Raw genomic sequence first — 14,459 nt, forward strand, 5'->3', positions numbered from 1 at the left:
GACCATAACATTAATAACGGACTCACAACTTACAAAAACAAAGAGAAAATAGACGAATCATCGGGACAAGCATACCTTCCCGTCACTAAATATGTTCCGTTTTCAAACTGCTTTAATTTCTCTTAATTCCCCACATAATTCTAACAATTCCCCACATAATTCGAACAATATCAGATCAGAGAAACTCAAAATATCAGTAATTTGATGGCAAAGACCTTATTATGCAGTTTTTAGCTTGTCAAAGCGGCCGTCATTCGGAAATCTCAAAGACCTGAGCTACGGCTTGAGAGAAGCAGGAACCACTTCAGAAAGTCCAGGGATCCGACCGTCGACTGAAACAAAACCAGGCTCTCAGGTTTGCAAAGCGAGCTTTTTTCCAGAGATAAAGTCGATGAAGATGGCTCTTTAGATAACATGTTACCTTTCTCTAACATAAGAACAGTGAAGTGGAGTCAGAAGATGTCTGATGTAGAAATCGTTTTCTGACGCAGAGGTGGAGGAACCCTATCGTCCACTCAGTCAGAGTAAAGCTCATAGGCTGATGAAGAGTCTCTTGCTCTTTACCAGCTTTTCTTCATTTTGCTCTTCTGTTTTATTAAGTAAAAGTCGAGGAAACCATTCGTCCACTTAGACTGAATTAGGATCTTAGGCCGGTGTGGTGAATTTCGCCAAACAGGGGTGATGGAGTTGGCTCTTTAGCTGAAATTTTTATTCTTATGACATAGGAATTGTGACGTGGAGGTCAACAAACTCTGACATGGAATTTGCTTTTTGACTTAAAAGTCAAGGAGCCTTATGGTCTGTTCACAAAGAATGAGGTACTTAGGCGGGTGTGGTGAGGCTTTCGCCAGACAGGGTTGAAAGTTGGCTCTTTAGCTAAACTTTTTATTTTTATAACATAGGAATTATGAAGTGGAGGTCCACTAAGTCTAATATAGAAGTTGCTTTTTGACTTAGAATTCAAGGAGCCTGATCGTCCGCTCAAACAGGATGAGGTTCTTAGGCTGGTGCAGTGAGCCTTTGGCACAGTCAATAAAGCTGGTTGTTAGCTAGCATATTTTTTTCTGATGCAAAAAACATCAGTTTAGGCATTCAAAGAAACAGAGATCAAAACACTGACTTTAAACAAGCAATGTTTTTTTTTATTATTATTACAGGCAACTAGTGCATATTGGAAGCAGTAGCTCTCACCCAACAACACTAATCCAAAGTATTCTCTTGGATTAGGACAGGGCGTGTCTTTCTGTCAGATATTTGCATATTTAGCATATTATATATGTAGGATTAGAAAATAAGAAAACTTATAATATAATAAAAAATAAGAAAAATAATAAAGGATTAGAAAATAAGAAAATAGAAAACTAGAACCAGGTGTTCCCATTTTCAACAAAGTGGGAGAGAACATCCAAGGTGGTTTGAAATCCCCCACCACCGATCAACAATCAGGGTACACACCAGAGAGTCTATTCTTCATGATTTTTTTTTTTTTTTGTTACTTTCCTTACTATTTGGTTTTTCGAGGTTAATTTTAATTAATTATTTTCTGAAATTGTTTAGTTAATTAATTTTAAATTATAATTTTTTTTCAACAATAATTCATTTTAATAATTAGTCTATTATAATTTATTAATTATAATTAAAAAACTTCATGCACTAATTAGATATTAATCAATTTCGTAAGTTGTTTTTCTTAGTACCTTAGTAGTTAGAGAAATTGCTTTTAATACTTACAGAATCTTTTGCTTTATCCTATATTGTCTCGTAACAAACTGAATGGATAACAACAATCGAGTTATTGATTGTCGATTTTCAGTTGCTAGTTTATTGGAAGAGATAAACAGAAAGCCGTTTTCCTTCAGACATCTTTCTAAGAAATTTTCAGAGAAAACAAATTGCACCAGCTCAGCTGCGATAACGATGCAGAAATAAACGGCAGGGTTGCCACACAAAAATATTGAATATATATATATATATATATATATATATATATATATATATATATATATATATATATATATATATATATATATATATATATATATATATATATATATATATATATATATATATATATATATATATATATATATATATATATATATATATATATATATATATATATATATATATATATATATATATATATATATATATATATATATATATATATATATATATATATATATATATATATATATATATATATATATATATATATATATATATATATATATATATATATATATATATATATATATATATATATATATATATATATATATATATATACATATATATATATACATAAATAAATAAATATATATATATATATATATATATATATATATATATATATATATATATATATATATATATATATATATATATATATATATATATATATATATATATATATATATATATATATAATATATATATAATATATATATATATATATATATATATATAATATATATAATATATGACATAATATATATAATATATATATGATATATGACACAATATATAAATGCACCATATATGACAAAATATATGACACAATATAATAAATGCACCATATAATATATGACACAATATAATAAATGCACCATATAATATATGACACAATATAATAAATGCACCATATAATATATGACACAATATAATAAATGCACCATATAATATATGACACAATATAATAAATGCACCATATAATATATGACACAATATATAAATGCACCATATAATATATGACACAATATAATAAATGCACCATATAATATATAGCACAATATATAAATGCACCATATAATATATGACATATATAAATGCCATATAATATATGACACAATATAATATATGTACCATATAATATATGACACAATATATAAATACACCATATACAGGGTTCGGACAGGTCGGTTCGTTTCAAATTATAGGCTCTGCCCTATTTTTATAGGATTCCCGGGCCCAAATATAGGCCAATTATAAGATTCGGAAGTCCTCGGGATCAGATCTGTGGTAGATGGTGTGGGATGCCTGGGCACATAAATTACCAAGTTTCATCCCGATCCCTCCAATCTAAGCGTTTTCCATGATTTTAGGTCCCCCCAAATTCCCCCCGATGTCACCAGATCCGGTCGGTATTTAAAATAAGAGCTTTGAAACCCGATATCCTTCTAAATATCAAATTTCATTGAGATCCGATCACCCGTTCGTAAGTTAAAAATACCTCACTTTTTTCTAATTTTTCAGAATCAACCCCACCCCCAAACTACCCCAAAGAGAGCGGATCCGTTCTGGTTATGTCAATCATGTATCTAGGACTTGTGCTTATTTTTCCCACAAAGTTTCAGCCCAATCCCTGCAATCTAAGCGTTTTCAATGATTTTAAGTCACCCCAAACTCCCCACAATGTCACCAGATCCGGTCGGGATTTAAAATAAGAGCTTTGAGACACGATATCCTTCTAAATATCAAATTTCATTTAGATCCGATCACCCGTTCGTCAGTTAAAAATACCACAGTTTTTCCATTTTTTTCAGAATCAACCCCCCCACCCCCTCCCAACTACCCCAAAGAGAGCAGATCCGTTCTGGTTATGTCAATCATGTATCTATAACTTGTGCTTATTTTTGTGCTTAGTTTCAGCCCAATCCCTCCACTCTAAGTGTTTTCCAAGATTTTAGGCTTCCCCTCCAACTCCCCCAATTTCACCAGATCCAGTCGGGATTTAAAATAACAGCTCTGAAACACGATATCCTTCCAAACATCAAATTTCATTAAGATCTGATCAACCGTTCGTAAGTTAAAAATACTTCATTTTTTCTGAATTAACGGGCCCCCCACTCCCTCAGATGGTCAAATCGGGAAAACGACTATTTCTAATTTAATCTGGTCCAGTTCCTGATACGCCTGCCAAATTTCATCGTCCTAGCTTACCTGGAAGTGCCTAAAGTAGCAAAACCAGGACCGAGAGACAGACAGACCGACAGAATTTGCGATTGCTATATGTCACTTGGTTAATACCAAGTGCCATAAAAACACTATGCTAAAATGAGATTAACCGAACAGACGGACCAAAGGATGATGAGGCGATAAACGATAAAAAGCTGATTCCGACAATCTTCCATGCAGGAGGGCCAACTTTGCACTTATATCAGAGACATCAAACTTACGAATTATCTTACCATTGCTATACCAAGGGGGGAGATAAAGTAAAAATTTACAATATCTGAAATAGAAGGTCCGAATCTGATTAACATAATTTTTCTTTAGAAGGGGATAAAGACCAGATAGATAAAGGACAGATTGATCAGAAAATGTAGCATATAGCCTACCCAGTGCACGTCTATTATACTTCCCTCGATTAGCAACTATCTTAGAATAGCCCATTTGAATAACTGGGCCGTATTCACATCAGCCAGCCAGCGTTCAGCCAGGAAAACACATAAGTTGCAAGAACTCCAGTCTCATTAAGCAGAGATTGCTAGCCTATATACTGATCTTTGCTCATTTCGGACAGGCCCAACATGACAAAAAACAAAACATAGGCTACTAAGTCAACACAACAGCATAGCCCAGGCAGAAGCACCTTACTAAGCCCAACACAAAGCATTAGTTAAGTTCAAAAAGATCAACAGGTGTAATTAATTATGAATCTACACCAAAAGACAGAAAATTGCAAATCATGAGCAATGTTCTTAGTGCTCTCCATCCGAAAATATAGGAATAATAGGATTTCAGCCAAAATATAGGCATTTTATAGGAGTGCATTAAAATATAGGAATTTATTGGAATTTATAGGCGAGTCCGAACACTGCATATAATATATGATACAATATTTAAATGCACCATATATTATATGACACAATATATAAATGCACCATATAATATATGACACAATATAATAAATATACCATATAATATATGACAAAATATATAAATGCACCATATAATAGATGACACAATATATAAATGCACCATATAATACATGACACAATATATAAATGCACCATATAATATGACACAATATATAAATGCACCATATAATATGACACAATATACAAATACACCTATGACACCAACCATTAACTTTACTTTAAAGATGGCCTCTGTCTCATCCTATTTGATGGAAGAGGGTTGAAAATTACTTCATGTGCCTTGCTTGAGATTCTATAACAAGGATCAAAACTTGAAAGCACGTGACAATATTGAAAATTGATTAAGAGTTAAGATGAGCGTCATAAACATTGCCGATAAATATAAGCGAATCATAGAAGCAGATACCGTGAATGCTTACCAGTTCCACCCACTTTACTTTATAACAGTATCGAATAGACCCTATTGGAAAAGTTGATAAAAACAAAAAAGAATATTTTTAACTATATGTTTTGTGATAACATCATTAGCATAAAATGGAAAATGTTTATAAAAAAATATACATTTATCAATTAGCATAGCTTTTTTCACTAAAATATGCAAAAAATGAGGCTACGTTTTACTAAATAATATATACATCAGGGTTGCCAGATGGGACGCATTTGTGCCATTTGGACAGTTTGCTAAGGCGGTTGCGCATTAGATTTTCTATATTGGCACATCTCTTTTTGGAAAATCGTTCATTCGGCGCGTTCACTAGAAAAATGACACTTTCGACTTATTTTCACTTTTATGGCAACGCAACATTTGGAGACGCTGATAAACATCTTTGAGTATGGTCTTTGAGCAGAATGAACTAAAAGATGTTTTTACCAATCAGCGCCCATCTCTTTTTATGAAGTATATACAATTATAGACAAAATGAGCAGAGAAACATCCCCTAAATAGGATATCTCACTTTCCAATAACAAGAAAAAACTGAATTACAACATTTTTATGTTTTATGCAGAATATTTTCAGTCTACCCCTTCGGATAACACATTCTAAGACCCCACTGGCTATACATGACGTTTGATGAAAAAAAAAACAAAAAAAAACAAGAAACGTGGGTGATTGATCTGGGTGGAATGATCTGTCAAAAAGACAAAGCAGATATTTCGGGAAGGACCTAGGGAAGGCCTAGCCGTCATCAGTTCTTAACAAAAAAAAAAAAAAAACACCAGCAAGTCAACCTTAACAAGACAAGACAAAAAAAAAAAAAAAAAAAAAAAAAAAATGTTCGGACCATCAGACCACACTTAAAGACTACTTTATGACTTGATATAAGTTGAACAATTCCCGAAAAATCGCTTCAACAAACTGAATGATCTGACCTCACCATCTGAAGCTATCTAGACAGATGGCATTGTCAGAATATGTGCACGGTGATTTTAGCTTACCTGCTTGAAGCATTTAACATTTACTTTTCTTCTCTCTTATTCATTTTCAAAGCAGGCTTCGATGAAGATTATTAGCTGACTTGACCTGAGTTAAATATTCTCAAAAATTTCTTCAACCAATTGAATATTTCAAAAAGTATGACGTCACAGTTTGAAATCATCCACGTAGATGGCGTTGTTTGAAGCGCTTGCAGATTTTTATTGAGCTCAACCGTTTTCCTGGAAATACATTCAAAAAATCACTCAAAATGTGATAAGTCAGAAGTTTTGGACAAGAGGACTTCTTACTTATTACTACTTAAGTGTACTTAATTATACTATAATTAATTATATATTAAATATATAATTATACATTAATTATAATTATGCTATACTTAATTATACTACTACTTGAGTGATTCCCCCTTATTTGTCATTTGGGGTAACCTAGTGAAGAAAAACCACGGCCCGTAATAATCAATAACTTAAAAATACTTTTTGAAAAAATATAAAGTAGAAAACAATAGCCTCTTGAAGTTGAATATAGCATGAAAATCCTCAAAAATGGAGTAGGATTGAAGTGAAAACTTCAATCCTACCATCGGAATCAGAATTTTTCCCGTTAGCGGAACACCGGGTATTGTAGGGAGTTTTTTAAGCGCTCATTTGAAAGGAATTCGTAATTAATAGAAGACAATATTGTAATAAACAGAAATTTTGACAAAAAAAAAGTGCGTCTTCATGTACACGATAATAAAGCACCTTTATTGCTAAAGAATAGGACTGAATCTACTAATCAAATGTCATAGTAATAGTGATTCTTTAATAAATTTTAACCTAATACAAACTCCTGTGTGCCAATTATCGCACACTGGAGTTTGTCAATGGATTTTGCCAATCCTTATATCGCTCCAAGCTGCGATTTAAGGTAAGGTAATCTAAGATTCAAAAACTTCTGTTTACTCCCAAAATATTTTCCACAAAAAAAAAACAATCAGGCTTTAAAAGGCGGAGTTTATTTGTTAAAAGGCAGGGCTTCCCATAGCAGAACCAATCAGGTGGGATTTCTAGTTTTTTTTACTGGTTTATGGTCTAAAATTTCATAAAGCAGAACCAATCAGCATTTTGAAAGGCGTGGTTTAATTGTCTCTCCAGAAACGGTACTTCCTTGCCACTCTAGTTTAACTATACAGCATTAGTTAAGAGGTTCTTCATGCTAGTGATATCACTAAGCACAGAGATCTATCCATTGAGATCCATACAACCATTTTTTTTTTAATATTTCTGGGGAAGATATTGTTTGGACCTATCTCAGGAAAGGGAGCGAGGGGGAAAGTTGATCATACAAATTTGAAAACGATACTTGAAACTATATGGCACTAATGGATGGAAAAAAGATAGTGCAGAGCCTAGGAATGAATTCTTCTAAACTACACCAGAAACCAGCTAAAATAGTAGCTGTATAAAACTGAAAACCATTTACAGAAAAATATCATTTTTAACTAATGTATGACTGTTGTAGTATTGAAATTATAACGGATATTTTAAACTGAAAAGGATAAAGAGCCTTCAGAGCTATTGCTGTCAAATAGGGTCGAAAAGCATTAGTTAAAAATTTGTTCCATTAGAAATAGACTTGATTTTCCAGTCATTTAGCATACCAAGAAAGGAACCAAAAAGAACGTTTCATTTATAAATAATATGAAAGATTGCTTTGAAAACCTATTCATATCTAAGCCTTGTCTGGAGAAATTCTAAGTATTTTAACCACACAATGCCATTTAGACATTCTAAAACTACTGTCTTACGCTATTTCCAACAACAATTTGTAATACATGATAGAACAGGACTAGAGTTGAGCTCCCTTTGTTATTACTGGTAGCCACAATGTTTCGGTCGGGATTTAATACTACAAGACTACTATTCTACTATTCTATACTATCTACTATACTATACTATCTACTATACTATTGTATACTATACTATACTATTATACCATCTTTACTACTATTCTACACAACCTTCTTTATAGCCTCCCGAACTTTATATTATAACCTATCCAGCCACCCAAAGAGACTTGCTCTTTTTTAATCATATACAGTCGTCCCCGAATGGAGTGGGAAGAGGTTATAAGAAAGTATTTAAAGGAAATAATGGAGGGGGTAAAGAGTGAAGCTTTGGATTGATCAAGGTGGAGAAGCGTGGGCAGCTATACTGTTTTAGGTGACTTGGTGCTGCCATGAATTGTTAATAAGTAGCAGCAGTAGTATTCACCCCAAATCTCTGGCTTCCTGCTTTCCTCTCCCACCCTTGATCACTGCTTTGTCAAATTCTTATTGTGACTCAGTTTTAAAAAATAGTGGTTTTACACTGCAATTCCGTAACTAAACGTAAGTATGTAAAATGGTTCTGATTGATCAGCTGAAAATAATCCAATAGTCAGCCAAAAGTTTACACTGTTACAGGCCTTATGTAAAACAGGCTGATCAACCTACAAGCCAAAAGTTAGCAGTCAAGGTAGACATACTGAGTGGTCTAAAACCGATTTGTGAGCAAATAATGGCAATTTCATCCTCAAAAAGTGTTTACAACCGGATACACCGGTGAACCTTTTATTGGTGGAGGATCGGCAGCAGAAGGGGGTTCGACACGGATGAGGAGGAGGGAGACCAAGGCGAAAAAACCAAACATTTTCTAGAAAAGGATCAATTTTACCATGATATAACAAATTTCTACCCTCCTTATATTCTCCGTCTTCTAGATGAGACTGAAACACCCTTGCCCTTTAAAGCCCATTTAACGCAGCAAGTCGTCGATTTAAGCTCTTAAATTCCAAATTTAATTTGAAACTTCCACAGAAACATGTACCTTAAAATAATAGAAAAAATTGAGAGTTCTATTTTCTAATGAAACTGATCTCCAAATGCAGTTATCCAGTGTTTGGTAGTTAGATACACCAAACTAAAAAAAAAAAAAAAACTTCAGAAGGCGTGGCTTCCATTCCAAGCTGTATTTGTCGTTGGGAGTCAACAGCACATTGTTAATTTTTGAATTATTCCAGACAATAAGCGTTGTCAAGTTTAATTTATTAGTTTTGCTTTAACAATTACGCGGTTCAACGTAGCAACAGTGACGAAAATGTGATACAACCCTAGAAACTTCACAGTTTTTAAATAAACTAAAGATAGAACTTTAATAATGATAGATGGTAATTACCATCTATCATTATTATGTATAAAAGTCAGGTCGGCCTCAGAGAATATAAGACAGAACTTTAAAAATCCCAGCTTTCAGGTATGATCAGACCTAGGATGAGACCAGGTGACAAATCATGTTTTGATTGAATGTCCCTAGTACTAAAAAAAACTTTAGATTTAAGTACCCTTTAACATTAGAAATAATATTAAATTTAATCTTGTATTAGATTTGTTATAATCTTACAATAAAAAATTAATTATAAATACAAATTGAAGATTAAATATCCTTAAATTGAAATATCTTTTGTACCCGGTATCATATTACAATGTAGTCCAAAACCCCATTTTAAAGTCTATAGCCCACGAGAGAGAGCCTGGTACAAACGATGTGAACCGGTGGCATCTTTTTTTTACTCTTTGTTTAGGATTTAAAAACAATGTCTAGACCAGAGCGGTTTCAGACACATATCCCGTCACCTGATTTTACTGTTTAAGAAATCGACAAGTTCCCAAAATATTATACAGGTTTTTCATCTCCAGAGAAAAATTTCACAAGCGACCAAGCGAGGCTTCATTACCAGACTAATAACTTTCAAAAGGCTATTTTAACTGCAACTTTATTTGAATGCAAGTTTTGGGGGTAATAAAAATCTTTTTTGTCTTCTGAACCCATCTAACATAACCTGAAACCATAATTCTCTCTGTTTTTTCTTTTGGTTATTTTAAATTCTGAGCTTTTTAAGAACAGTGGCGTGATTTCGCCAAAATCCTGAAGCGGGCAAAGTTGGAGCCAGTTTTCCCAAATTAAGTGAAAATGACAGTGAAAACTGAAAAATTATCCATATATTATCATAAAGGCAAAGACATACTAAAGAAAACTGACTTGTTTCTATGGATACTTGAATTATGCAGGTTTATCTCAGTTTGACAAGGTTTTTGCAGAAACTAAAATTTTAGCTAAGGGGAGGGGGCAAAGTGAGGTTTGGGGGGCTTTGGTCTGGAGCAAATTTTTTCTATTTTTCTGGGCAAGTTTCCATATAACCAATTCCAATTATCAGATTTCATTTTCATTGTCCATGATACTTTAAACATTGCAGGATTCAGAATTTCGAGAGCTGTTTTCATTAACAAATTTTAAATCGTGTGCAGATATCAAACCAACAATGAACTAAAGCAGCAACCAATAAAACCACTGGAATCTAAATGCACAGGCAACATTTTTGAATTCTAGATATTTGGGGGTTAAGCAAACAATAGAGTGATATTTACGCAGTGTCAAATACAAGATATTGAAAGAGGGAGAGAAAATATTTTTAGCGCCTCCTTGTGTTTGACAGATTTGTGAAGGTGGGGGAGGGGCTAACAAAACTTAAGAAAATTTGCCCTTTGATCAGTTGAACATCCCTTTTTTGATGCCCCAGAAGTTTCATCTTGGCACGGTAAGTCGTTCAAAAATTATTGCTGATGTGTGCTTTTGATCCTTTATGACGCCTTTAGTTATCTTAATACTTAATACTTTATCTTCAGTTCAGTAGCAGTAGTTGTATTAGAAAAAGTAGCAGTGGTACTAGTGCTAGTATTAACCTGCATTTATTATCTTTTTATCAATTGATCTTCCCCTTTAAGCATTCTCTGAAAGCTACAACTTAATACCCAAATCAATTCCTGAGATACGCCCTTTTGACAACCTGCATGCACATAGTGCGTTTTGATTTAGCTCAAATTTCCCCTCAATATTTTATTAAATTTTCACCTTCCTACATGTATCCTTAATTGTACTAGTATCATGGTAGTAGTTGTGGTAGCAATAGGAACAGTGGTAGCAGTAATAGTGTATAATTATCAATAAGAGCAGTATTAATAGCAGAAGTAACAGGTACATTTTGCCTTTTAGTCAACTAAACATCCCATCCATGATGCTCTTGAAGTTACCTCTTGTTATGATAGGCCGTTCCAAAAATATTGCTGATGCTCTCGTATCAGCAATCTGTATATACGTAGTATATTCCGATTTAGTTCAACTTTCCCCCCTACATTTCTCCAAATGTTTTTTTTTTTTTTTTCAATATTATCAGCCTTAGTAGTACTAGCTACAGAAGTAGCAGTTTTAGCGATAGCAGTAATAGCAGTAATAATGCTGGCAGTAGTAGCAGTAGCAGTATTATTAAAAGTAGCAATGGTAGTAGCGTCAGTAGTGACATACATATATTACCTTTTTGTCAGTAGATTTTCCCCTTTAAGTATTCTCTGAAAGTTCCAACTTAACACCCAAATTTATTCTTGAGATACGCCCTTTTGACAATGTGCATGCACATAATGTGTTTTGATTTAGTTTAAATTCTCCCTTAATATTCTGTCAAATTTTCATCTTCATACACTCGGCCTTATTTTTACTAGTATCGTAGTAGTAGTGGTAGTAGTACATTAGAGGCATTTTCATATGTTCTTTGGACTTTTTTGAACAAAATGGCTAGCTCACAATTCCAATCAGATGCGTTTGGTGAAAAGAATGCTAGTCCGGGAGGGGACTAGTGGCCCTCTATCACTTCTGACTCTTAAAAGAGATACCTCTAAAGTTTATACAGCCAAATCTTCCATAAAAACCTCAAATACCCCCGAGGCAGAACATACAACCCTTACCCCTGGGTTCTGGAAGTTTATTTCAACCCTAAAAGCCTTGTTATATGATCCTTGGACTATTCTGAATAAAATGGCTAACTCAAAATTTCAACTGGATACATTTCGGTAAAATACATGCGTATGTGTGTGTGGGAGGGCGGGGGGAGGGGTGGCTGCCTTCTGATCACTGTTACTCTTAAAAAGGCACTACAACTTATGATTAACAACCCAATGAGCCCCGTCCAAAGCTTATACGACCACCCTTTCTACAAAACCTTATATGTGCCCAGGGCATAACTTACAATCTTTGCCTTGAGGGCTGTAGGGGGGGGGGGGTTGTACTCAAAGACATAATTTTCGAACTTTTCAACTACGTTGAAAAAATGGCAATCTCAAAATTTTGACTGGATGTGTCCGGGAAAATGATGGGCGAGGGAGGGGTTGGTTAGCCTCTGATCACTTTTGAATATCAAAAAGGGCACTAGCCCTTCTAATTTCCAACTGAATGAGCCCTTTTCGAAGTTTCTGCGACAAATCCTTCTATACGAAGTGCTTTGCTCTTAAAAAAAATAATAATTGTGCCAACATCGTTCATTACTTAGCCAGCGCTATTGCTCTGCCTATGATTCTGAAAGATTGTTAATTTTGTCTAGCATTCCTGACACAGATGCAAGAGGGGAAGGTCTTCCAGTCCATCTCCACTCCCAGAAAAACATAGACATTTATATAACTGTTCTCTACAGATTATTGTATTTCCAATGTAATTCTCCTATTTTTCCAGATTTTCGAAGTTAAACCCTACCAAAAGACAACTTCAAGCATGCCTTCCCCGGCCATTTAACAATTTATCTATATTTTCTTTAATTTCAGTTGAAAGTATTTCATTTTTTTAAAAAACTTCATGAGCGAAAAGGAGAGAAAAAACAAACAAACAAAAAAAAAAACAAGACCACACAAGCTTAAATGTCTGTGAACGTAAAAAAGCAGACGCCCATGGAGACTCCCTACAAGAAACAGGATTGCGATGTCTTTAAAATAACTCTTTTCTTAGGTAAGAAAATTTACTCACGCTGTTTGGACAATTTCTAGATATTTCCACATATATTCACGTTTCTTTTAACCCAAAAAGGTATTTGCGACGGTATTGAAAATTGGTATTTTCATTAGTTTCATGATAAAATAGGGTTTTCCGTTCACCAAAAAGATGACCATGTAATTTATTGGAAAACCATACTTTCCACGATTAATTCTTGTCAAGTGCCCAGGTTAGAAAAAAAATTAGACTCAGCCACTGCCGAGGGCCAGAAAAGGCTGAATTTTTTTTTCTCCGGAGTGTTTTTTTCGACGGAGACCCAGGATTTAATTTTTTTTTTTTTTTTTATTTGGAATTTCAGGATAAAAAAAAAGAAAAAAAAAGAAAGAGAGAGCCAGAACCGGCTGAGAGCCAGAGAAGCCTAAAATCAATATTTTTTAATGTTTTTTTTTTTTCAAAATAAGCGCCCAGATAAATTTCGAGGGGGACCCAATTGATTTTTTTTTAATTTCCAATAAGAAGTCTCAAGAAATTGAGGAAAATTTAGGATTTCAAGGGGTAAAGGCATAATACCCTCTCCGTACGGAAGTGACAGAGAAAATAGTAGAGTAAGTTAAATACGGATTAGTATCAGTGCGTCATCCATACGGACAAATCCGTATCCGTAAGTCAACAGAATACGGATCCATGGAATGTCAACGTTCTTGTAGTCAAGAATGAAATAGACCCGATTTTCATCCAGAACAAGAAGTTGCTATTTGGATCATGAAATGGGCTAAGTGCTAATGAATGGGTCGAGTTGCTAATGGGCTCATGAGAAGTTGTTCATGAAATTGCTAATGGGCCAAACACGAAGAAATGAGGTTCTTCACGTAAAACGTGAACAAGATTTTACATACATCATATAGCACAATATCCAGTTCGCTTATACGCCGAGTCAGTCATGATAAATCCATTTTCTTAACCTGTAAACTGTACTCACAATAATTATAATTAGAACAAACAATTAGAACATATATTATCACCCAAATAATAATTAGTGCCCATAAGAAGACAGAAGAATGTCGTCTTCTCACCAGTGGCGGTTCTGGCCTCTCTTGTGCCCGGGGCAAAATCTTGATTACCCCCCCCCCTTCTCACCATGTTTCCCACATAATTTTCAGGCTAATTTTCATTTATGAACAAAATCATTTTAAACTTATGAATTATTTAATCATTTATTTTTATAAATTTATTATTCAATTTATATAATTATTATTTTTTTATTAACTTGTATTTTATCAATTATTTTAATTTATTAAATATGCCCTT

The 14,459-nt window shown here is 33.7% G+C and overlaps 1 protein-coding gene across 13 annotated transcripts in view; it reads right to left on the minus strand.

Moving 5' to 3' along the window:
• LOC136033171 (GRB10-interacting GYF protein 2-like) overlaps window positions 1-14,459 on the minus strand; it is a 461,255-nt gene that overhangs the window by 400,888 nt on the left and 45,908 nt on the right. For all 13 annotated transcript variants that reach the window (XR_010618876.1, XR_010618873.1, XR_010618875.1 and 10 more), the window contains one exon: window positions 6,321-6,539. The gene's annotated coding sequence lies outside the window, so the exon portion shown is untranslated. The remainder of the gene's footprint in view (window positions 1-6,320; window positions 6,540-14,459) is intronic.

Source organism: Artemia franciscana, chromosome 11 (genome assembly GCF_032884065.1).
Source record: "Artemia franciscana chromosome 11, ASM3288406v1, whole genome shotgun sequence".
NCBI lineage: Eukaryota > Metazoa > Arthropoda > Branchiopoda > Anostraca > Artemiidae > Artemia > Artemia franciscana.